The sequence below is a fragment of the Strigops habroptila genome, chromosome 8 (genome assembly GCF_004027225.2).
Source record: "Strigops habroptila isolate Jane chromosome 8, bStrHab1.2.pri, whole genome shotgun sequence".
Classification (NCBI taxonomy): Eukaryota; Metazoa; Chordata; class Aves; order Psittaciformes; family Psittacidae; genus Strigops; species Strigops habroptila.
This window is the reverse complement of record NC_044284.2, coordinates 44,189,501-44,215,766: the sequence shown is the minus strand read 5'-3', so window position 1 is coordinate 44,215,766 and position 26,266 is coordinate 44,189,501. Positions and strand designations below refer to the sequence as shown.

General features: G+C 50.7%; 1 protein-coding gene across 1 annotated transcript in view; it reads right to left on the bottom strand.

Moving 5' to 3' along the window:
- Positions 1 to 25,622, bottom strand: part of TMEM121 (transmembrane protein 121) — a 37,584-nt gene extending 11,962 nt beyond the window's left edge. The window contains 1 exon segment of the mRNA XM_030495021.1: positions 25,580 to 25,622. The gene's annotated coding sequence lies outside the window, so the exon portion shown is untranslated.
- Positions 25,623 to 26,266: the final 644 nt, after the last annotated feature.

The following is a 26,266-nucleotide window of genomic DNA, read 5'->3' as shown; positions in this document are numbered from 1 at the left end:
TAATAAAATCTGTCTTGCCAGTGTCTAATTCAATTCCAGCATCCAGACACTGGACTTCTTACATCACTCACAGACCTAACCAGCTACATCCCTGGTGCACAAGCCAGGCCAAGGGGCTGCTGCAGGCTACTCCAGAAGCGAGCAATTACCTGGGATCAGAACTCACTCTCCCAATGAATTATGTTTACAGGTTTCTTTTGGGTCTCACTTAACTGAATTATTTAGATGCTTGAACACGATGGCCAGAGGCAGCTGATGACTTCTAGACCAAAGTCAGGGCACTAAATGAGGTGCCTCACATTTCATCTCGAGGACAACTCTCCATAGCACCTCCTGTTTACACTCTCATGCAGCAGTCAGCAATCTGCAGTGTATTCAGCCTAATGCATCTCCAGTGAGCAGCTGGGCTTCAATTCCTGCTCTAAAGGTGAAGGACTTCCAAGGTCACATGAAGAGTTGTGGCCAAACTTAGTTCCCCCAAATTTGCTCCAGCACCTGGAAGCACAGGGGCAGAATGGTGGCTCTGCTCCACGGAGCATCTTCTGGTTCCTGGCCCCAGCAGGGTCACATTTTAGCAGAGCTTGGAGGCTCACAGAGCCAGGGCTGCAAATGCCTTAATCTGGGCTTCCAGGATCATGTCTAATGAAGCTTTCTGGTATCATCTTTACAAGGAGGATCACCCATGCTGTGTCAAATGCTGCTAATGAACAGCTCCCAGAGGCAGGGATTTATGTTTCCACAGTGCTGCCCTCCCAAGGGTCCTCCACCTGCCTCAGAGGCAGTGACACGACAATGCTCCGAGCCACCTGGGAGCCAGACCAAGAGGTGTTGGGAACTGCTGCAGCCCCTTGCATGGGCACCAGCCAGCACGCACCCAGGAAAGGGTTGGGGTGGCCAGAGTGAGCATGTGCTGGGGCATTTAAAGTAACAACCTGTATATTTCGGTTTGGATCTCTGGTACCCTCTCCTTTACATCTGTCCTGCATTGTCAGCCAGTCAGGGGGATGCCTGCACACACCTTGTGAAGCTCAGTCCACCAGTGGCCCAGCCAAAACATCTGTGTAGTGTACCCGCAGGGGTCTGAGCTGTTGGTTGGGCAGCATCCCATTGTGCGGGAGGTGTATGCTGCTTGTTTCACCTGGGACCTGTTTGGATTGAGCTGTTCATTTACATGAGCTACTGGTTTTCCAGGCTTGCTTTGCTAACAAAATTCCTTCCATCCTCCATAAAAAACCTTTATAAAGACAAAAAAAAAAAGAAAAAAAAATGCCAGTCATCAATCCTGCTTGAGGACCTGTGCTTGGCAGGACCCACATGTCACACTGGCCTGTGGAGTGGTGTGAACCAGAAGGGTGAACAATCAAAGTGCAGGAGCCCTGTCCCCAGCACTGGGGAAGATCCTGGGCTCCTTGCTGCCAGATCCCAGGAGAGGAGGGTGCCTGGTGCGGAGGCTGCATGGAAATTGGAGATGCTGTGGCTTTCCCATCCAACAGCATTGAGCAGGCGTCCTCTCCCCCAGGAGGATGTGACAATTTGCTGTACTGGAGCTCATTGCCAAGGAGATAAAATATTTATGGCTGCTCTCTCTTGCTTCCTGTTTCAAGCCACGGTGACTTATTTGTTACAAATTTACACACATGTTTAAAGACATCTTTACATTTCTTCTAAGTACAAAAGGTTTATTTCTCCATGTAGCGTTTTGCCAGTTAGAATCAGAAACCCCATCTACTGTGTGCCTGCATTTGTCCCCGGCTTCAGTGCTCATTTTCCTCTTCGTAATGATTATCATTATACTAAGAAAAATGGGTCATTTAGAGCAGTTTCTCCCCAAATGAAAGGCTGTGGGATACAGGATATCATTAAAATTCTAAACCTGACTTCCAACCTCAAAAGCAGGCTCTTGCTATTCGGGTATCTCTGCGGAGGGAGGAAGGGAGGGAAGGAGAAAGGGCGCACAATGAATACGCTTTGGACACAAAATGACTAGTTGAGTCCACGTGGCCTTGTGCCGCCGACATCGGCACTGGCACTAAACACCCTGGGCTGAGGCCGTGGCCTCTGCTGCTGACACATGGACTCACTGGCCGGTGGTGAAGGGCAGAGGCTGCCTCCCATCCTCTCTAACGCTGCTTTCCCGGCCAGCACATCCACAGGGAGCCCATTGCATCTGCTTTCCAGCCCCGTTCTGCATGGGACAGTGCAACCAGAGCAGGCACTGGGAGCTAATTCCTACCATAAAAAGAGCAATTTAGCTCCTGCCGGGAGGGATGTGGCTGGGTCAAGTCCCCTGCAGAGGTAGAGGCTGGCAGGCTTAAAAGCCTGTGTGACAAGAGAAGAGAGCAGGCTGAAGTGCTCAGACAGAGCATCCCTGGAGGCAGTGCCTGCCTTGCCCTAGCACATTGCTAAGGGTTTAAGTAACCCATCTCTGAAAGTGCCAGTGCTGTCCCAGGGGCCAGCTGGCTGTGGGCTAGGACCTGCCACTGGCCCCTCCAACATTCCAGTCCTCACGAATGCAGGTGCCTGGAGATGGAGGAGATGCTTGCACAGGGTCTCTCCCCACCTTCTCAGTCCCGGATCTGGGCTCCCAGCTCCACGGTCCCTGCCACACTCCAGGCAGACTCCTTGCCTCCTCATTTCTGTTGATAGGAAAGCATGCCCTGCCCAAGTTCAGTGCTAGCTTTGTCGACCACAGCAGGTCTCCCACCTGTCTGGTGTTCTCTGCTCCCCGATCTCCAGCATCCTGCTACCCCAGAGTCTCGTTTCTATCTCCTGGTATCTCCAGAAGGGGCTTCATAGGAAATGTTTTGCTTGGAAAGTCTATGCAACTTCTGTGCAAGCCTGAAATTGTTGTGTACAGAGCTGCAAGGCAAAGCTAATCCGTTTTACAGCTTAGCCAGCTGCTGAAAGATGCTATTTAGGAGCAGGGAACTGCTAACTGTTTTCTCCCCACTGTGAAATGGGAGGGACAAGGGATATTCAGAGGACAAGAGATGGAGACTGACCCAAAATGGCTAATTTAGAAACATCTTTTAAGAGGGGAGACTTGCCCCAAATTGTCAACTTTTGAAGTTGTTTCTTTCTAACTGTGCTCAGAATGGACTAATTTTTTATTCCCTTTTTTCACATTTTAAATCAAAATGTATATGGAAAGCTCTCTTGCTGCTGCTCACAGCTGAGCAAATACACTATGACTTACATCATGTCTCGCATGTGGGACACAGGAACAACCGCATCAGCCCATTGCGGTGACTACGTTAACCTGCTCCACATCACAGTATTGACCTCCCCTGGTCACAGCCATGGAGTTATTAGTGTGCATCACTTCCAGGATCCGGTGTGCAGGTCTCCCCATGCTACACAGTCCCCAGGCACCCGAAAACTCTGGCAGCTGCAGAGCTGGATGTCACTCTGGGAGGACAGGACAGGAGTGAGGGAGGCAGGGCATCCCCAAGGCAGGGTGGCTCTCCTCCTTGGCCCATGTCTCCACTAGGGGTTTTTGAATGACAAGCTAATTTTGGGCTAGGGGACAGGCTGAAAATTGAATATAAATTATTTCTGTTTGACCACCACTTCATTATTTTTATTTGGGCTTTTGAGTGAAATAAAGAACTGTAAAGAATGGTTAGGAGTCAACCTGAATGCTTTGTTCAGCCTCAGAAGGACATCCTTTCTCTCTGGGATTATTTTACCCTTCTCCTCCTTCTCCTCCCCTCCTCTCTGCCGCTAACTTTAGATTGACTTTAAAGTAGCAAACTGTTCAGACTTTTCAGGAACAATAAAGAAGACGAACATCACCTTGTGTGGTTTGGTACAAAACATAGTTCCAGTGGAAAAGGATTCAAACCTCATTCCCAAGTAACTTCACACAAAGGAAAGAGCAATAAAACCTCTCTCTACCCACTAATGGCCATGAAACCATCAGCTCCTAGCGGGATGGAAGCTCATCCCTGGCAAGGTGGCAATAAAGTGTGGAACAGATCAGACATTTCCCATTTTTTCAGTGAAAAGGTGATAAATGTCTTTCTGGCAGGTAATTCTCACTGAATTTTCAACTGTAAGAGGTGCAGGAAAATTGGTGTTTGTAAAGCAACAGGCATCCCTCCTGTGCAAAAGCAGAAATGATGAAGCCCTGCTAAGAAAGCAGAGGAACTGGGGGAGACTGGGGGGTGCTGCAGCCTGGGTCACTGCTGAGCTGGCAGAAATCCCACTGGGCTGCAGAGGCACAACAGGTGCACTTCCAACCAGCTTTTATTTTAATTTGCATTCTGAAAACTGCTCCTGGAGGCCCTCCTGGCCTCCCGAGGCACTACAGGAACACTTGGCACTGATTTTCGTACGACCATTTTCCCTCTTCCACCCTTGTTCAGCCTTACCCTTTGCCACCCTCCAGTTGGGCACACCCCCGCCCTACCATGGGGTCCCCATGGCCATAGCTCCTTCTTTCTGCCTGATTTGCCTCATTAGGCAGCCGTTTCTCATTAGGATTCCTGGCAGCCCATCTCCCAGCACGGGGGGACCCAGGGGACCCTCTGCCATGGCAGCTCCAGGGGTGCTTGTCTGCTCTGTGGCCCCGTACATTACAACAATACTTCCCTGCATTTACATATTTGCATGAAACAAGCCATCACCTGCTCTGAGTAGTTAATTCCCATGTAATTAGGTAGCTAACATCTGTCACAGCAGCACGGTGAAGCCCACGCCTTGTAGCTGCCCCCAGCTGCTGTACACAGGGATGTCCCTACATCCCATGCAGCCACTGCTCTCTGGATACAAGCAGCCCAGAGCAGCTGGGTAGCAGCATAGAGGCCAAATATTGGACAGAAAATCCCAAATTTCTGTTGTCTAAGGGATGCAGCAGGAACGTACAATCGAGAGGGATGTCCTCACACCCCCTGGTCCTCACTTTGCCTGGTGCCTGACTGGCCCCTGTCATGTGGGGAGAGCCAGCTTTGAGGAGGGTGCAAGGGAGCAGGGCAGCAGGCAGCAGGCACCGGGCAAAGCTTTAGCTCACCACAAAACCAGCTGCCATGCATTCCCACCCTGAAAACAAGAGGTGCTAAGGACCCGGGTCTGTGCAGCTGGGGAAGGGCTTTCAGACATCGGAGCTAATGCGGCTGAGCCCTTCTAGGGGAAATAGCAGTAGTTCTTCACTGTCTACACTCATGAAGCATCTCTAGCACTCTGGGGGCTGATCTCTGTAATTTCTGCTATTTCAGACTTCAGTGAACCAAGTGAGTACAAAATGCAAATGCTGCTGCAAGCAGCCAGGCGTGGGCTGTGTTTGCTCCTACTGTGCACTGGGAGGGTGCACTGGTTGGGGGCTGATGGTTCTCCCTTTTTTGGTGCTGGGAAAGCCACCTTTCCCACCAAGGCCAGGCCTTGGGTGCTCTGCTAAGGGGACCTGTGCTTTGGAACGGAGCTGCCCAGCTCCCCAGCAAAGCAGCATCCACCACCAGCACATTGTTGTAGGATATGTGGATGGTGGGACCCTCCTCTCACCCTGTACTGAGTCCTACAGAGCTCTGACCCCCTCCTGATAAGAGCATGGCTCAAGCGATTCATCACTTCGTTCAGCTTTCTGCTCACTCAACTCTAGGCTCTTGCCAAAGGAGGGTCTGGCCTCCTAAGCTGTGCTTGCCTGACACTGCAGCACTCACTCATGCTTCCTTTCCTGGGGATAGCCATTAGTGCCATTAGCTCCGCCCACTCTGCTGCTCCCCCTGATGAGTGCTGGTCCAGGGAGGTGATGTTGCTTGGAAAACCTCTCGGCCAGAGAGGATGTATCCCTGCTTCTGTGAGACACTCTTTGGGCTATTTCCCCCAGCATTTTGCTTCAGCTCAATTTTTGGGTATTTCCTCCCACCTTGGGAGCCCCACAGCTCTTCTCTGACCTCCTTCTTCCCAAGCCCCTCTTTCCAGTCCCCTTTGTGTGTCACAGACATTACCCTGCTCCTGTGTGATGTGCTGGGGCTGGTGGCTGGCCATCTTGCCTGTAGTGATAGGTGTTTCTAACTGCGTAGCTAAACCCTGATGTCATGCTGCAGGAGCAGAGTGAGCTGGCCTGGGCAGCTCTCCGCCTCCTGTACTTCTCTGCCCCTCAGTAATGAGTGCAGCTCCAGCTTGCGGTGTGATCTGGGGTGCAACCCCCCACAGGTCTCAGCCCTGCTTCCTGGCTAGGGTAGTGGGTCCTCTGACTGTCCAAACCTGCCCTGGTTCTAGGACAGACTGGGATGAGGAGCACACTGATTTTGAGTGCTCTTACATGAATACTGAGTCATCTATGGCTTTTTGGGTGCATCTTTGTGTTCCTTTCCCATTGAAAGCCTATTTCTTTGTGCTGTACTCCAAATTAGCTGAAGTGTACTTGCAGGAGAGACTGTGGAGAGCTGTCATTTCTTCCCTCTGAGCTGAAATACAAGTGGCTTTCTGCAAGATGCTTGTGTGAGCTACATCCTACAAGATGCCTTATAAGTCTCTGGCCCTGAGCAATGGGAGGACTGGGAGAGCACAGCTACATTCAGGCTTGCGCTAACTTGACCTCAGGTCAGCTTTAAACTGATTGGGTACAGCCAGTGCAAATCCTGAATTAGTCCAGTTTTATAACAAAATAACTCACACAGCTTTCCATTGAATGAATTACATGTGCATAAATGTAACCTTTCTGTAAAATTAAACAAGGTCTTGAAACACAACTAACCACTTGTCACTGTACACATCTGTCATTGTGCACATCTGCCACTGTCAGATTGCCACTAATGCTGGGATACCCTTCTCTGCTTAGCAAGGAGTCATCCCTCCAGTTCACACACCCTTTGGCCTACCAGAGCTGGCTCAGCATCTTCAGTGAGAAAACAATGCAGATAAGGAGGAAGGGCACTAAACACAGGGCACATCTGTCCCCTTTCTGCTAGCTGATAGACACACTACACCGAACACTGGCTCCTAGGAAGTCATCACTTATCCCTGTGTCTTGCTAGACAGCATCTGCTGCTGGTGAGATTATAGATTGACTGTTAGAAGTGGTAGTGGATGCTGAGATCCCATTACAGGTGTCATTTCTGTCAACACATGGGGAGTTTGTATCTGCAACTTCTGTTTGGTGATGGTGAGCTCCCAGAGATGAGTAGTCTCCTCAGTGTCAAGTGATACACATATCATGGCCTGGAGATAACCCAGTTTTGGGATTCTGCAGCAAGCAACAGCATTACTCATTTTGGGCAGTGCTCACAAGGGAAAGTCTCCAGAAAAGTCTCTATTTTTTAGTACAAATGCTGCATATCAGGAAGATATGGAAAAGATTCATGAAGTCTAAGCTGAGAAAGGCCACTCCGCCTTCCCTTTTTTACTGCACTGAAAGTAGTAGAAAATTCATCTAGTTGAGGGCAGGAATAGTAAACTAAACAATCCATGCTAGGGTCATGTTCAGAGCTTTGAACCTGAGTCTTGTGCTCCATCCCAAATTTAACCAGGAATCAGCTCATTGCCTCAGAGTGCCCAACAGCCAACGGGGTTTTGCTGGCAGCTACTGCCTTTGGCCCTTTATACCCCTGCATACCAATAGGAAGGAAAATGGGATGGGTAATTTTATCCTATCTCACTAGAAGCAAAGCAGCGCACAAGCCTGTTCTTCCTCTCCTCTAAGTTTAGCCCAACAGTGTATTAAATAGCTGCTACTGGATTGTTGCCAGACCCTACTTAGCTAAACTACCTGACTCTGCAAAACAGCAGAAAATTCTCCATTCTGTGTCATTTCTGATCCTTGGGAGAATGACCCACATCCATCAGGAAACTTGACCACCCTGGCCTGCAGAAAGCCAGTGTAATTTGGGAAAATGGGCAAAGCAATGAAGGCTTTCTTGTGACATTGGGCATGTTTTCCATGGACATACTGCTGCATGGAGCCGGGCTGCTGGAGTCTCAGCTCAGGGCTCTCTCCGTCCCACCCCTTTAAGCCCATGAACAGTAATGAATAAATCTGTCTCTGCTCACTTACAAATAGTTTATAAAAGGTTCATAAATGATTTCTAGATGCTTTAATGAATAGTTAATCAATTGTTGCAGGGCCCATCAGGTCAGCAGATTGCTTATAGCCATCAATTACAATGTCTGCTGATGTGCTTATAAGCATCAGTAGGACTCACTGATGTCTGCATTGGGCTTGTAGCATCTATAAAGAGTTAATAAATAATTAATACACAATGCGAATGCTTTTAACTAAAAGCTGTAGAAGGCTATTGAAAAATGCATTCTTGGAAAGCTATGGGCAACACAGTGAGCAAACATTTGTACCTGGGTTTGAATCCCTGCCTCCGAGGAGCAAATCTGGCAGAGAGGTGCCAGCCCAGCCTGCAGGCAACCTAGCTACCCGAGGAGCAGCAAATTTCCTCCGTTCAAGGCAATCTGGTTGATTCAAGAGAAACTGTGCCTGGCACGGGCTGGGGCAAGGGAGACCCTCCTGATCCCCTCTTTGAGCCCAGAGATGGAATGCAGAGGTGCCTGCACCAGGGATCTTGGCCACCTCCTCTCCATCTGCTGCAGAAGCACCTTCTGTGTGCTGGCTGCCCCAGAGAAGGCACTGGAAGCCAGGAAACATGGATGCTAGGGAAACCCAAAAAAATTCCCAATTCTGTGGGGCTCTGGCCTGTGCCTCTGGGCATGAAAGTGCTTTTTCTTTCTGGCCAAAGGATGATTTGGGGTGAGCTGCTACTCCCCTGGCCTCAGCATCCTCCTCTGCCAAGTGGGGAGGATGACACACTAAAATGCAGTACCAAGGAGTTGTGCACTATAGCACCACAAGGCAGCAATGTATATGATGTTTGGCCTCCTCAACAGAAGTGCTTTATTATCATTAAACACTGAGTATTTCTGGATGATAAAAGCAATTAAGTGTAAAAAAAGGTAATGATCCATTCCATATTGCATCCAAAAGATATGAAAATCCCTTATAAAATTACCACCCAGGCACAGAATTGGACCTAAATATCTTTATAATGTAAGACAGAGAACTTTGCTTACAGTCGAAACATTTATAAAGCATTCAATTAGCCACCAGAGGGTTCCTTAGTATTCCCCAATTCTCCACAAGCACAGAGGCAATTACGGGAGATTCTAACTTTTTAAATTAAAGACAGGAGAATTTGGATAAAAGCTGTTCTCAGGTTCATGCCAGAAGGTACATGAGGAGCAAATTTCATGCAGATAAGGCTTAATTTACCACACAATTTAGTTCAGAGCCAGAGCAAGACTCTTCCTGCACGTTTGCTGGAAGATCCTTCTGCGTGAGGAGGGATGGGTATGTGATGTACTACTCTGTGAGCAGGTCCTGAGGATGCTCCTGGGAGGAGCTGGGGCACGGTGACATCCCTTGTCCCCTCCTGCTCTCTCTGCAGACCCCACCACCCCTGCAATGTCCCCAAGCTCTTGGTGGGGGTCCCATCGCCATCGCAGCACCACTCTGGGGGTGTCTATCATGGAGATTCCTGTCCCCCTTGCTCCTGGCCAGTGAGTGCTGGGAGCAGCCCTGCATGCGTGGCAGTGGGTGTCCATGCCTGCAGCCTGTGCTGCCCCGCTGCTGCTCAGTCCCTGCACGCTCCACCATGCGTCATCGCATGCTGTGCCTAGGGACTAATTTAGGTTGGAAATAAGGTGTATATTTGTAACGGGTAGTTAATGGTGAGGGTAATTAATCACAGCAGCAGATTGGTGAGGGACATGATGGATTTCCTGATCCTGACATCTTTAAATCACAATCAGTTTCTCCTTCCAGAACTGCTCGGGCAGAGCCAGAAGCAATGGGCTCAGTGATGGATCACCCAGTCAAGATCTTCCCACAAACCAGTGCTGCAGTGGGAGCCCCCATCCACATCCACCCTGCTATGGGGTACCAGGGCTCTCCCACCCCAGGAGAAGGCAGCAGAGAGGAGAAGAACCTCCCCCCACACCAGGGGCTTTGATCACTTCCTCCTGATTTATACTTTGAAAGCATTTCAATGGATCAAGATGTCAGATCTGTAGTGCTGCCAGGAAACACCATTTTCTTCCAATAAGCAGAGAGCAGCAGGTCATTTCATATCCTGTACCTGCTCTGCTCCTCCAGCAGAGAGGTAGGACTGCACCTTCCCAGGGTGGCAGCACCCCTCTGTTCCTTTCAGGGTGGCACTGGCAGACCTCTCCTCTTCACCGGGAGAGCAGCACCCCAGCACAGCCCCTTCCCTGCAGCTCCTTGGGAACTGCATATCCCTACACATCTGCATGGGCAATTGTTTGCTTCTTCAGAGCTGCTCCACGCTATGATGTGGCCTCACACAAGCATCGGCAGCCGGTTCCAAACATTTGGACCTCCCACAACTGATTTCTCATGAGTGGCTTCATGATCATGGCAATACTTTAAAAAGGAAGCCAAAGCCATGTCTTTCGCTTTGCTTTCTGGCTCCTGAGCCTGCAAGACTGGCTTGGCTCACATGCAGAGCCTTGTTCTCCAGCTACCAGTGACAGACACTTCACGCTGGCTTCCAGTGCAAGCCAAAAACCTCCTGCAGCCGCATGAGAGCCTGCTGCCTTCCCAGGCAACAAGGATTGCAAAGCTCTCAATGCAACCATGGGGGCCACCAGCCCCACACTCCAGCCTCCCCAATGCTGCACAGGGCCCAAAGGACCCAGGCAGGCAGAAGCATCATGGGGGGTGGCTGTGTGAGCCCTAGCATGGTTCTGGTCTGTGGGGTGACACCAGGACCCCCATCCTCCCTGGAGCTGGCTGGTACAGACCTCTATGTGAATCACCGCATGGGCAGGGAGGAACCAGATGCGCTTCTCCTGACCCCATCCCACTGCTGCACATCCAAACCCATCCTATAAAACCAGTCCTGTGGCTGTGCATAGGAAAAAGTGTGTGGGGGAAGGAACACCACTGAAAGGTGAAGTGAAAGTTAATATAGCCGCATAAGCAAACTCAAGACACTGAGCACAGGGAGGACGCAGGAAAGCGTAATGCTGAAAAGTACTGTATTTGCTGAAAAGCAAAGCTCTCTGCTACTTTTTCCAGAGCACTTGAAAACCCGAGCACAACCTGACTCCCTTGGGGCATTCCGTGGAAACCTCTGGCATTTCCTGCTCTCTTTGGGTACCAGACAAAGGGCATACAAACTGTTTAATCCCATACTACAGCACATTTTGATGCTGCTGTTTTGCCAGAGCTAAGATCACTACAGCAGGGGCCAGCTGCAGCAGGCGAGGGAGGCAGGGCTGCAGGCAGCATCCTCTGCCAGCATCCTCAAGCCCATCAGCATTTCGTTTTACCCAGGGCAGCATGTTGATCCCAGCAATGCTGGAAGTCAACATTAACGCCACGCTTTGGCATTTCCCAGCTGCTGCTGCCCAAAGAAATAATGCTTACTGCACGTTAACAGGGCAGGGCTGGGCGCCCATGCTGCCTTTGCTGTGCCTAGGCAAGGAAGAGGATTGCTACAGTGCAGAGAGATTCCCTGCTGAGAAAGCAAGGGCTGGCTCTTGGGACACTTGCATTCAGCTAAAAAATGGGAGGGGGGGAAAGAATGTGTTTACAAATATATGTATTTATATATCTTTATGCATACATCTATATGTATGTCATTATGCTAAGTCATGGTGAGAGAAAGTGGATCGGCTACAGTGTTGACATTCTAAAATCAGGTTTTATATAAAATAAGTATTTGCTTCATGTACCAGTAGTTGGTATCAAGATTCATTTTCATCCTGACTTGTGTTACTGCTTGATATGTTTGGGCAAAGCCCAGGGCATGTGCATATCATTGCCATTCATAACATATACATGGATTCATGACCCAGCTAGCAAGCTGAATTGCCTTGCAATCTTTTTTCTGCTGCAGAAAGCTTAATAAGCATATAAGTCTTAGCAAAAAGAGACCCTGTGTATTTGCTCTGCAAGAGGAGCTCTAGAATGGAGTTGTAGGAGCCAAAGCATTGCATCAACTGCCTAACATTCATTACCTCATGAAAGGGCTCATTTCTACAAGCAGGACCCATCATGTCCATGGAACTAACAGCAGGGCAGTAATTGTTAGTGGAGCTAACATATAAACTACAGGACAGCAGTACAAAATAGAAGCTCCAGGACAGCTCATGACTTTCCTTTCCCCAGAAAAAAATCCCAGTGAGGTTATTTACTTCAGCTCTTTAACCAAATGCCTTTGGCAAAGGCACTTTACTGTTATTAAGAAGGCATAAATCGACTGCTTGCAAACGTATACCTGTGATACCCCATGCTCCTGCAGGAACAGAAATACGGTTACCATCAACAGGCAGAAACAGTGATTTTACTAACGACTTTTATGTCCCCATGCGCTTTCCTGACATGGTGAGGAATGTATCCCCACTGTGGCTCAGATGCAGGGCTGAGAGCAGTGACCTGAGTCCATGGGTGGCTGTTGTGGGGCTACAGCATTTATTTCACGGAAACAAAAGGTCCATCACCAACAGAAGCCAGGGAACTAAGGCTGCTCACAGAGAGCAAGGAGAGGAGACACGAACAGGAGGGGAAGAGGCACCTGCTTATCCTCACGTGAGGGGAAAATGGGCACGATTGGGTTTCTGCTGCAGAGGAGCAAGGATGACAGGAAAGGCACTGCATGCACCAGGGACGCTGCTGAGAAATAGCCCTCTTCAAAAGACCTCCACCAGCCTTTAAAGAAAAAACTCCTGACAAAAGATGGAAAAGCCACAGCTAGCTAGGGAGAAGGAAGGTTTGGGTTTATAGAAAGCTTTTCTCACAATAAGAGAGAGATATCTATGAAGGACTGGCTTAAGAGACCTGGATTTCTAGGGTCGAAGATGAGCTGTGACACCCTGAGGGAAAGAAACAATTTGATGTAAACAAGAAGATAGAGATGTATGCACTGAAGGAAGAGTCTGACCAGGTGTATGGAGGAATTAGGATCACTGGCACCAGCTGAGAAACCAGGCAGTTTTGGAATAAAAGGACCACATTGAGGGTTTGCTATATATCTCCCTGGGAGTCATTTTGGAGCAATGCTGCTGGAGACAGCAATACTGCTGGGACTGATATCGTGTTTTAAGAGGCTGCTTTCCAGGCAGAGGCTGAGGCGCAGATGCTCAAATCAATTCTGCTTGGATGTGGCTGGAGCAGGCTTTCTACCTGCCAGTCACAGAACTGACATGAAGAGTTGATGCTTTTGTTTGCTTTTTAAGTAGAAAGAACATTATAAAAAAGCCAGCTGTAGAAAGTACGCTTGGAGTGAGCAGTCACCACTGGCTTCGGTATAGTTAGAAAAACAGGCTGGCAAATGAGGGCTTCATCCTGTATAGGAGAAACTGGGTGAAGGGGTCTCCAGCCTCTTCCACAGGGGTGCTTTCGGGACCTTTGGCCTCAACTTCAACAGGTCCTGTTGGCAGCCCCAGCCAGCCCAGGAATGCAGCTGGCTGAGGTTGCAAGGCAGGACCAGCACTGCCAAACGCAGCAGGGCCATAAGCACCAGGGAGGGAGTAGAGCTGTTTAAGCCGAAGGACAGTGCCATCACAAGAAGAGATGAGGATAAACTGGCAATGAATACTCAGGCTGGAAGAAGAAAAGATGGAGCTTTGGGCCAGCCCCAGCGTGGAGGACACAGAGAACAGGAATTGGGTTTTATTCCCAGCTTTTCCAGGGAGGTGGCAGGATGCAGCACCTGGGACACCAGGGCTGGGGGCTCTACAACCCCAGAAGCCCTCAGCCCACAGCCCTGCTATTGCCTGCCATGTCCCCTTCCCCACCCATCCCAGTGTCATGGGGCTGGGAGCTCCCTGCAGGACAGCACATCCCTTGCCTCCCAGCTCCACCAGAATGTGCAATCCCTGCTTTATTTCATACACATGGCTTTTTTAAAACATATGTGGCATTTCCTTACAACTGTCAGCATCGACCTTCATAGCTGCCATGGTGATGAGCACCACAGAGAAGCCTAGAAATAACATGAATGTGCCACATGCTGGCCCTTTTATGGGCCCCACTCTTTTTGATTTACTTATATGCAAGATATTTCACAGGACAACCCAATTAAGCTTGACAGTTGGCTGACAATGAATCTCCCAGCCCAGTGATGGCTTGCAGACGATTTATATCGAACCAGGTAACATGATGCAGAAGACCAGTAGAAGCTACTGGTGGTATTCCGCATTTGTACTTGCTGATACCAATGCAGGGTCCACCGTGATCTTTATAGTAACATCCACTAAAGTCCCCCCATGCCACAGGAGACAAGCAGAGCTTGCCTCATTCGGTGCTGAATACCAGCACAACTCCAGGCTACAAGTTTTAGGAGGGACCCTTAACTCCCCCAGCTGCATGCATTGGGCAAACACTCAGTTACAGAGTTCCACCAACCTTCTGGGATGTTACAAGAACATTGCATGCCTGTCTGCATACTTTTTGGCTATGACTCGATCTGAGCAGGTCACTCTGCTGTGAATGTAATGCAAAAGCGTGGTCAGCCACCCTGCACTACAAAATTTGTAGGAAGCCATTGTGGAATCAAAAGTCACCAGGGTGCCTTGGTGGCATCAGCACCCACAGCTGATCTGAACTCACTCACTTTGTCTGCAGCCAGGCTGCTCACCCAGGCTTCTACCACATCTTCCAAGACAGATGCTCCTCACACAGCATCCATCGTAAGTAATGTCTCATTCAGCAATTTTAATCTGATACCTCTGTCATTCCAATATTTCCTATATTCCCATAGTAATAATAATAATTCCTATATTCCAGAGGAGGGAGGCAGAAATAAAACAGCGGACTCAGGGCTTCCATTGCTTGTCTCTCATGGCCCCTGATAAGTCATAGCTACTCTGGGAAAGCCTCTCTCACTCTCTGGACCTGCTTCCACTTTTTCTGCCAACCAAATAAACAGCCGTGATGGACAACCCTCATCCCAGAGCTGCTTGAGCTGGCCATCCTTCCCAACTGGACGGCATCTTTCTTACTCTCTCCCTGCACACTCCCCTAGCAATGAGCCAGGGGAGAGCATCCCAAGCAGAGATAGCTGAAAAATTAGGTTATTTACTGTGGAAATAATCAAAAGTTGCTTTCTGTGTTGCCCTCCAGGCAAGGCAGTGCCTGGATCCTGCTCCACCTCTTTTGGAAGTGAGGGGGAAAAAAGCCCCCATAGCTTCTGGGGGAAAATACAGACTCCACGCTTACAAACAAATGCAGGAGCATTTTTTCAGCTCTTTTCGGCTGGAGCCCAGTACTGGACTTCAGGCCCAAACATCCATTTTCAAATTTTTGATCCTAAATGATTTAACAGTATTGTGGAAGGATAGTGCCTCATAAAATCACATTCAGCCACTTGAAAACCCAATTTTCCAGCAATTTTTCAGACAAGGAAAATTTTGATTGGCTGCAGTTTGATGTTGAGCTGACACATGAACCTGGGTGCCTGGAAGGTTAATGAAGAACAATGAGTCCCAATAATGTGACCTAAACTACCCAAGCCGTACGATTATTTGACTTCAGGTTTATAAATTCCCCACAAATTCACATTAAGGGTGCCAGTTCTCTCCTCTCCTTCAGCATTTTCTCCTTTGATGTCTACTGCATTTTCCAGTACTCTTCCTTCCCTCTTCCCTGGATGGTTTTATCTTGCCTTTGCCAAGGAAACTGAGCACAGGGCAACTCTGCAAAGTTCTTTCGCAACTATAAATTTCCTGTACTCCCCCTGCTAGACTTGGGTGTGAAGAGGAAGTTCAAAGCAATGATCCTCTGTTCCCGTGAATTTTAGGCAAGATCCATGTAGGACTGCGAGGCTTCACTGCCAGCTACACAGGAGGACAGAATTAATTAAGAAGTAATTAAGCTCCACCATGACCTCCATCCTGAGCCTGGGAGGCACAAGCAATGCCCAACGTCTAAGGGCACATGAAACTATGAGGCAAAAAAAAAAAAAAAGTGTGCTGGCTATTAGGTTGGATGAGTTGTGTAGGTGCAGAAAACATGGGAAGATCAGAAAAGCTAAAAAGTCAAAGGAGAAACCAAAGAAAACATAAGATTGCTTTCTATCAATGAAATTACAACTGAACAAACCAGTGATTGTACTACTATAACTGCAGAAGTGACGGAAGGAGTGGAAAGTAGAGGCTCCCCTTCCCAGGGAGCCCTAGCTGGCTCTCTGCTGTGCCACACACTGAAAATCAGCAGCCACACTCACTGAAATTTAAGGTACATCAGGGGAATTCAAACAAGAGCAAACCAGAACCTGGATATTTTGCAAAGGGATTAAAAGAAAGCTCTATAATACAAGCAAATTACTCCACAGGTAAATTAATTATGTGGAAGCTGCCCAGGAAAAGGATGTGTAGCAGCAACGAAAGCTTCATTAGCACCACTGGTGTGTGGTACCAGTAGACTGGGAAGCTGAAGTGCAGGCACGCAGTCTGTGCAGGGCAAGGGGAGGTGCTGACAGGCAGAACCACTATGCAGCGGGTTCTGGAAATGTAGAAAGTGAGGGATCTGTTGCCAGCCTGGATCTTGCTTGCAGAGGTAAACTGCAGCAGGAACTTAAAATCCAGCTCTGGAAGAGAATCACAAGGTTACATTCCGCAGCAGGGAGCAGTTGCTTGGACGCAGAACTCACGCAGCCTTAGCATAAGGAAATCTCTTGCATGCTGCCAGGAATCTCCTGCGATTTTTAAATGCAGGCAAGTCTACAGGGGTTAGCCCAGGCTGTCCTAACTTTAATAACACAAGAACTCAGGATCTTTAATAATAAAGCTTCTATCAGACTACACTTTAACCTTGCTATGTAAATGACGTGCAAGGGCAGGGGGTGGCTATAGACAAGCTAACCTAAGTTGCCAGCTCTGCTGCTGCTGCAGAAATGAACTCATAGGGAACTGAAAAGCCACCCCAGGGCAGGGGCAGCCAGCAGCCTGAGCTGTCTACTAATTGCTAAGGACAGCAAGGGACCTGCGATTTGCTATCTTGCTGAGTCTGGTGTATGGGAAGGGCGAGGGCATGCTCACACGCTGCATGGTTTGCAAACAGCACAGGGGGGAAAAGTTCAGCTGAAATGCTTGAAGTGGGAAAAAGCAGCCACATACAAGGATTAATAATAGCCGCTTTCATCTGAACTGGAGTCACTAGCAAGACCCTAGAGATGTGCTCGCCTAAGCAGGTAACGCTATGAACTGTTTCATGTGGTAAGCCCAAAAGCAACTACCCAGAGGTTGTAACATGCTGGGTAGTGCAGCAGCTTTCTGCTACGCACCTGAGCAAGGCCAAAGTGCCTTCAGGCACACACAGCCCTGATGCCCAGCTATTTCAGTAGACAAGGTTTAAATGCCAGGAGTGCAGCATGGCCTGCAAATGCACATGTTCCCATCTACTTGTGCAACAGCCGTTGTAGTGGCAGGAAATTGAGAGACTTCTCTCATTCTGAGGTCCACAGTGTTACTCTGACCCTCCTGACCCTGAAACCGTGGGAGGTTTGGAGAGAGCATGTTTTTAAGATGCTTGTCTGTTTGCTCCCTCCAGCCTCACAACCTGAGGGAGAACCTCTTGGCCCCAGGGGAAAAAAGGACTTATTCCCTCCATGGCTGCAGGGACCTGTATCTGCTTCCAGATGCTTCCTCTGAGAGAAGGGAAAGGTGTGATAGTCTTATGGGAAGCAATGGAGATTTTCTTATGTATCCCAAGCATCAAACTCGCATTCAAAGGAGGCTCTCTGTAGATGCTTTGCACAGCTGGGCTCTCACATGGGTTTATCTGCAGAGCTGTCACAGTCCAAACCTCTGCTTTGCAGCCAGATTTTCATATTCTGTGCTGATTTCCCAAGGGTCTTCATTTGGGCTCATCATCCCCACAGGGATCAATAGGACTGCAGCTGCCATCGTAGCATCTGCAGCCAGCTTTGATGAGCAGCAGTGTGGTCTGCTGGATAAAGCAGGGGATGGGAGCCAGGAGCACTAAAAGCCAGCCTGGCTCCTGCCAGGAGCCTCTGCCGAGGGCTCAGTTGAGCTGATCAGTGTCTTCGGAGACATCCAAGGCATGTCCCAGCCAGGCACTAACATCAGTGACCTCACGTCCACCTGATGCTCAGAGGAAGCATCGAGAAGCCCTGTGGCTCCAGTAGGCAGAGGATGCCAGGTGGTGGTCTGCTCCCTCCACATCACACCCTAGCCCTTCCCTTGGCAGATGGCTCTGACTTGTGAAGCTGAACGCTGAAAAGCTACACCATCCACGGCCAGGATCAAGTGAGAGGAGCAAAATTAAAATAGCTGGCACAGTCCTACATCACGGCAGTGAGGAGATGGCTGGAGACATCTCTTCTGCCTCAGCTCTACATTTTGGACTTGATGATCTTAAAGGTCTTTTCCAACCTAGTTGATTCTATTAGTCTATGATTTGGGTAACACTGGGGAGAAGCCCTGCTGCGGATTAAGTGTGGTGCGTGCGGCTGGCTGCAGAGCCAAGCACTGCTCGCTACCAGAGCCTTTCCAATCTGAGTGAGTGCTTCTGTCCCTTGCCAACCTCTTCTTCTAAAAACCCTGTGGAATTACAGGTCCAACAACGGACTGTAACAGCTGTTACAGAGACCAGCAGCCACCTAAGACGGTGGAGAAAATACACGCATAACCGTGGGCTACAACCTTGTATAGTATAGGCTGCGTTCCCTTTTGCAGGATTCTGTGACCTACAACTGGTGCACACTTTGTGTTTTGACACCACCTCCCAAATATCTGTAGTAATGCCAGGTACAACCTACCTTCCTTCACACCTAGTTCCGTGGTTGCTGTACTTGGATGCGCAATGCAGGCATTGCTCAGCACAGGGATTTAAGCCTGATCAGCACAGCAAGAGCTCTACTAATATAACCACACAACGATACCATCCCAGCCCCTCTGATCTGGAGAAACTAGACCTGCAGGGAAACACATTTGTCCCCCCGGTCACTGCACAGAGCCATGTGCTCAGCAGGATCTCCTTCGCCTTTGGCATCAACAGGATGCCGGCTCAGGCCTGACCCGCCAGCACGTTTCCCTGCTACGTGCTCCTTCAGCTGTAATAAAGCTCCAGGGGAAAAATTAAGGCTGCAGTTTGTCAGGTGTCTTTGTATGCAGTGATGAATTCTGCATCATCTAGTTATTAACCTCTTGCAAAAGCTCAGTGTTATCTTGTATGGAAGTGATATTAGGTTAAACAGCTGTTGATAACTTATCTCCCATTATCAGCAACTTCATTTGAGGCCAATATTTACTCACATCCAACAAGCATTGCTGTATTCCCAACGGCATTCCTTATGGAGTCAAATGAGAGCAGCTTTTAATAGATCTTAGGTACTTAGGAGGCCCATATTACCCAAGTGCCTCCCAATCTTCAATGCGTGGCACAAGGAAACTCCCAGAAGGGACAAAGCCTGGACACGGCGCATGCTATGGGGAGGAAACCAAATCTGAAGGAGAAAATCTAACTCTGTGGAGGAGACCTAACTTGGGGAGCATCTCCTGCAGACACAAAGATGCTGACCCCAAATTTGCCATCTGCCGCCTCCTGCACCAACCACTCATGCTGCTGCTCCTTCCCATCCTTGCTCCCTCTGAAGGCAGGTCAGCCATGGGCTAGCAGGTCCCAATAGGTCCCAACCTGTGGTATTACCCTTTCCCTCCCCTTTCAGGGCTCAGAATAGACATCCCCTGACACTCCACTCGATCATTCACACCTAGCGTAGATAGGTTTCTCTTAGCTGACGGTAAGCGTTTGTGCTCTTGCTGTGGACTCTGTCAAGAGCATCAGTGGCTTGCTTCATGGTATTTTTCCAGGGAGTCCATCCTCTTGTTTATTACTTTTGCTGATGCTATAACAGCATTGCAAAGCCTTAGGCAGAGACTGAGACCCCACTGTGCTGGATGTGGTAGAAGCAGAGATCAGAGAAAAGAATTTGCATCCAAAAAAAAAAGAGATCCCTGCAGTCTAACTTCTGCCAGTATTTATAGGGCATGATCTCGTGCATGAGGCCTGGGAGGGGGACCGGGGTTCTGGGTTCAGATCCCAAGCATTTCTCATTCGCACAGGCACCTGAAGCCCCCCACCACACTACCATGCACACACACACCCGGCACCACAGTGTGTGCCGCAGTGGTGCCCATGCACACAGCAGAGCTCCTGCTTTCCCTGCCTGAAGTTAGGACGCATGAAGGCAGAGTTTCCCAGTGAGCTACACAGTCCAGGCTCTGCTCACAGCCTCCCCTCTCCTCCACACCACCACTGGTCCACACTGCAATGAGAAATTACACCTCAGCAATCACTGGGCTGTTTTATTACACCATTGCAATTGATGAATCAGTTGAACTGAACCCATGATCTGCAAGCAAGTGGTAGCCCTAGGAATGGCCAAGGGCTGGTGTGGGACTGTAGTTAAACACTTAGTCTAAGCTGCAAGTGGCAGGTACGTTGTAAGTGTGAGCCCTGACTCAGTACCCAACCATGGTGAGTTTATAGCCTTCGATATTGTTACGTTAATCATAAGGAATCTCCCAGTTCCTTGGAAATACAGCGACAAGCTCTCCAGGGCTGGTTTCAGTAGTTTTATTCCTAGGTAATAGCCCTCTCCTTCATTTATGGCTATGTCTAGACACAAAGTGAAGAAGGTGCTATAAACACTTGATGTAAAAACCCTGTCTAACTCCTAATTCCTACATTTCACATCCCAAACGTGCACTGAGTGCACGGGTATAAAGTCTGTGCTACACACCCTCCCAAGCCACCAGCCCTGCATGACTGCAGCTTGCTGTCCTCAGCACCGGCGCGTGGCAGGTCCCCAGGGGCAGCCCAGAGGGTACCCAGGGGCAGGAGGCTATATGCTCAAGTCCTACAATCTGCTTGAAGAAAACAGCCAAGTGGGAAGGAAAGAGGCAAGGTGTGCTGTGAATCTCGCAAGATGCAGTGGGAGCAACTCTGCTCCTGATGGGACTTCTCAGCACTACCCTTCCAGGCACGCTCTGGCCACACAGGACAGTGTGAAGAGGAAGAAATCAAACTCACCTGTAAACAAGAGGAAAGAGATCCTTTTCTGGGAGACGTTAATTCATTATTGATCAAAACAAACAAAATTAACATAATGGAATGAAATCTTAAATGTTCAAGGCCTCTCTGCATATCAAAAAAAGCATTTACTAAGCTTAAATATTGTGTTTAATGCACTCATAGCTCCAGTGACACCACCCAAGTTATACGTCATACAGAGGGAGCTTTTCTACCTATTTCAAGTCTCCCCAGGGCACTTGAAATAACTAAGGCCTCTGAAGCAGAGGGGTGTGAGAGTGGTCAGGGAGGATATATGCCTGGGGATGACCCAGCACCACCAAGACTGGGCACACCACAGGGGAGGAGAATTAAATCATGACCCTGTGCAAGATGATGTTGATGCTGCTCAGGACCAAGCAGACAAGTGAAAGGGCTTGGGAAAGGGCTGATTAGCACCCACACACCTCAGCCATGACAAGCCAGCTCAAGACCAGACATCCTCACAGAAGTGTCACACAAATGTGGCATCTGAAACTCTGGCCTGTGGTCTTGTAGAATAGCTTGGCTGAGCCAGCTCATAACACCAGTGACAAATCCAAGAGCAAGCAGTCAGGGACCAATGGCAAGAGAGCTGGTGACCTGCCTGAGGTGACTCTGCTGCCAGCAAAGCTGGTGACTTCATCTCAAGACACTAGTTGTTGTCAATTATTTTCCAGCTTTTGTGTGCGTTCATGCACTGCACAGCACTTTGGAGCCTTCAAGATGAAAGGTACTTTCACCAGCACTTCAGTGGCTTGTTTCCTATTATAGGTTTGGTTTTGACACTCCCCCACCCTCTTGTCTAACTTTCTCTACAAAGCATTTCGCACTTTTTCATCTTTCTTCTGTGGTCCCTAGACAAGGGAAGAAAAAAAAAACCAAAAACAAAACAACACACCAAACCTCCATATTTATATATTTTTTGGAAAGCTTAGATTAATCAGACACGGTGGTCTGGGGATAGGAGACTTTCACAAAGGTGATTCTTTGACAAAGATATCTGCATACTTCTCTGTGAACTCCTGTCTTGAAAATGGCTTGGTGCTTAAGAAAAAAGGTCCTTGGTTTTTTGTTTTTAAGAAGCCTAGTGGATGTTTTAATTAAGTTGAATAGGAATTCTCAGAGTTACTTGATGTGAAAATGTGAGCCTATAAGAGCTGCCTTTGAAGCTTGAGTTATGTTTTAAACGCTTGATGAGTCCTGCAGAGCTGTTAATCCTTTTAGCATAGCTAATAGCTATTGCTAGAGTGCTCATGAAATCCTGATCTGTTTGTGTCTCTGCCGAGCTGGAGGCTCCCTCCAAAATGGCAGCAGTCCACCCTGGCACTGTTCGCAGACACCAGCCCCAGCAGCCCCCCATACCACTAAAGTTGGGAGGAAGAGAACACTTGGGGACCCCAGGGCAGGTGGTTGTTAGATGGGAGCCATCGGGGTCTCCTGTGACGCCGGACCACTCTGAGCATCAATTCGCAGGAGCATGTCCTGGTGGCATCCTGGAGTTGTGCTCGGGTCAGAGGCATGTGTGAGCCGCTCTGATCCCCTCCCCCAGGAATGGTCCCCATCCCTGCAATCAATAGTGGGGCATACCACAGTCCACTGTGGTGCAGTCCACCACAGGCAATCCTCTGCCATGTCCAGAGTTGCTACCTTAAAATAAGAGCTTTCCTTCTCAAATATTTTGAGTTCACCTCTCTCCAGATCTGGAGAACCACGCCTCACGTTGTAAAACTGCTCTACAGCTCTGGATTTGCTTAAGGGACAGGTAGGGAGGAACTGACTTTGGGGAAATGCAAATGCCTTCCACAAAGGATGCTGCAGGGAGAGATGAAAGCCAACTCCATTTGCATTAGTTCTGTAACTCTGGATGTTTTCCCTCTTCCGTTTAGACTGGAGTTCACACACACACAGAGGCACACACGCGTTTTCTGCCACAGAGCTATTCCGTTGCCAGCTGCTCCTCCCAGGAGTTTTGAATAAATCCCCGTTTACACATGGAGCTACTTGCCAGAGCACCAGCAGGAACCTGCTGGCAGAGAGAGCATCCAGGTAGCTGTGATTCAGCAGAGCTCTGCTGTTGCTCTTAGGGCCAGCACAGCCTTGCCCTGTACCCCCATGCACAGAGGGTGAACCCCTGAGCCTGCACCAATCTATTGGTTTGTTACAGCAGAAAAACAGGCGTAGGAAAACACCCTCTCTCTGGATGTAGGTGCTAAATAACTGAGTAAGAAGGGCTCTCTCCCAGGTTGGTACGTGCACACAGCACTCCTCGGGGATATCCCCACCTTTTCACAGCAAGGCAGCAGCAGAGCTAGGGCCCAGATCCTTCACTGGGTTTACCTTTGAAGAGCTCCTCAGAGCACCTGCAGCACACAGAAGTGTGCCCACAGCCAGATGGGGACATGGGAACGCAGCATGAGGGACTCGGCTCCAGACGAGAGCTCCAACCACAACGCTGTGCCAAGCCACACGCGCTTCCTCAGCTCACCACTCTGAAACCCTCCTCCAGCACTTGCACAGTGTTCTGTGTTTATTCCCCTTAGTATTTTTTAAGGGAGCAGGGGGATACCTCGCTGGCACAAACCCTGGCTCCGCCAGGTCCAGGGGAGTTTAAAAGCAGTTATGCTCAGGCAGCCTCTGAAGCCACAGAGGTAAATGGGATGTGGGTGGAGATCCTTGTATTGCTAGTGTCTCAACTAGAGATGTTTTTCTGTAACTGGCTTAAACAGGCAGACGAACATCTGTTTTCATTCTGACAGCAAAAGCTTTGCATTGGGAAACAATAAAAAAGAAAAAAACTTATATTTAGCCAGGTCTACTGTTGGTTGCAGCAAAACCTGTAGAGAGCCCTTAAAATTGCAGGATCTGTGCTTATTTCATCTCATGTTGGTGACGCTCGGGAGAAGGGGATTTCTGGCGGAGGATTTTGCATGCAGCCATCAATCTCTTACTCACATCCATTCCTGCAGATGAACCCAGGGCACCCTCTGCACCCAACAGGCACCCAGGGGAGAAGGCAAGTTCCACCTGTGATGTGCAGCCATGGGGTGGATATCCTGCAGCCTGAATGCAGACCAGCACAGCGTCAGCACTGGCAGATTAAGGAGCTACCCTGGACATGTGGGACCCAACAAGCTCATTAGACGGGGAGGGGATGGTACCGGGACTGGGCATTACAGTAGACCCAGGAGAAGGTAGCTCATGACTAAAGAGGCATCCAGATTCCTGGCATAAACCACCATGGGGCACTCAAACCCTTGTGTCAGCTGTCCCACTGCCCAACAAGAAGTATGACAATGGCATGCCTGGAGTGAGGACTCTGGAGCTCAGGAGCATCAGATCAGGCTCCCCAGGTGATGTGCTGCGCTAAGCACGATTCCCACACAGCCATGGATCAATACTGCACACCCATGGGAAGTCACAGCTCAGCTGCACGGCCTGGCTGCCCGACGATGGTGACGCTGCCACCGTGCAGGAAAACAGCGGAAAAGGCTGCAAAACGGGCATCTTCCAGGCGCAGCAAAGCCCCCCCACCCCAAGTAAAATCCACCTGACAACTCCAGCGAGGCAGGGGCCCCAGCAGTACCCACATCCTCCCGTCTGTGGGTGAGCAGTGCCTCTGCTAGTGGGTAGGAGAGGGAAAGGTCCCACTCAGAACATGGTCAGCACTCCCAGCTGAGAGCCGAGCCCCTCACTGTGCCCTGGGGTGTGCAGTGGCCGCCGGGCTGTGCCTTCTCTCCCGCGCTCGCTATCTGAGGTCGGTTGCAAAGGGGTAGGGTTTCCAACGCGGAGACCAGGAGCATCTGCTGTCCGCAAGGCTAGCATCCCGGCACTTAGCCCTGCTGCGAGGAGGGCTGGAGAGAGTTCGCATTCCCAGAGGAGGACAGAGATGAAGCACTGTTCTCGCATCCTCCGGCTGAGGCCTAGCCGGAGAGCATCCCTGAGACCGGGACGAAGCACCGGCATCCCGAGGGTCGGGAGACTCGGGTATGTCCTTCGGGGACACCCCGTCCCACAGGTCCCGGCCCGGGGCTCCCGGGCTGAGAGCAGGTTCCCCGCAGCCAAGTTTGGTCCAAAAGCAACAGAGGTTTCTCCCGCATCAGCCCAAGCAGCCGGCTCTGCTTCCTCCCGCGACCCGGCCGCCGACCCTCCATCTGGGGGGCGCGTTGGCCGCAGCCCCCCGGCACCCCGACACTGCGGCGCGCGGCGCTGCCCGAGCGGGACCTCGGCCCCTGCCGCTGCTCCGCCGGGGGTGAGTCCGGGGGAATCGGGCACAGCGGTGAGCGGAGGGGAGGGCGAGCAGCCAGCGGCGGGGCGCAGCCCGGGGCAGCCCCATCCCTGCAGCACCCGATGGCGGAGCGGCGGTGGGGGGAAGGGAGAAGGGAGACGGTGCCCGGTGGGACCGCAACGGGGGAAACTTGTGCCGCGTCCGGAGCCCGGTGAGGCGCTAACGCAACGGGGGGGGGGGGGTGTGCTCGGAGCCGCGCCGAGGCGGGGGGTCGGCGGGGACCCCCAGTGCTGCCGGCCATGCCTTACCTGCGGGAGCCGCTCCGGACGCTGCAGTCCGCGCCGTAAATCCGTGTGCCGGGTGCGGCGCCGGGGGGGGGGGGGGGTGTCCCCCCCTCGGGGGGGCCGCGGAGCCCCGCCCGCCCGCCGCTCAGCCCCGCGGCGCCCACCGCCCCCGCCGCGCTGCCCGCCGCCCCCTCCCCGCCGCCCGCCGCCGCTCGCCGCCCCGCTGCCGGCCCCGCGGCCCCGCGCCGAGCTCCGCCGTCCGCGGGAGGCGCGCTGGGGGCGGGCGGCGGGGCGGCGCGGTGCGGGGCGGTGGGGACGGGGGGCCGTGCCCACCGCCCCTCCGCCCCGCGCCGCTGTGGGGGGCTGGGACCCCCCGGGCCCCGCCACTGTGTCCGCAGGAGCCGTGCGGAGCCGTGTCCCCCGGGACTCCCGTTCCCGGGAGCTGGGGTTTCCTCCACCGCCATCCTGCGGCCGGGGACCCCCATCCCCGTTCCTGGCACCCGAAAGCAACCCGGCCTCCGGGATCCCGTCCCCGTGTTGCTGGGGGCTGGGTTTGGATCCAGACCTCGGGACGCCTGTCCCCAGCCCTGCGACCTAAAAGCGACATCAGAGTCCAGAATACCTGCCTCCATCCCCCCGTCTCCATCTCCATCCCGCGAGGCTGCGGTCAGCCCTAGAGCCCTGGAGTCCTCAGCCCTGGAGCTGATTTCA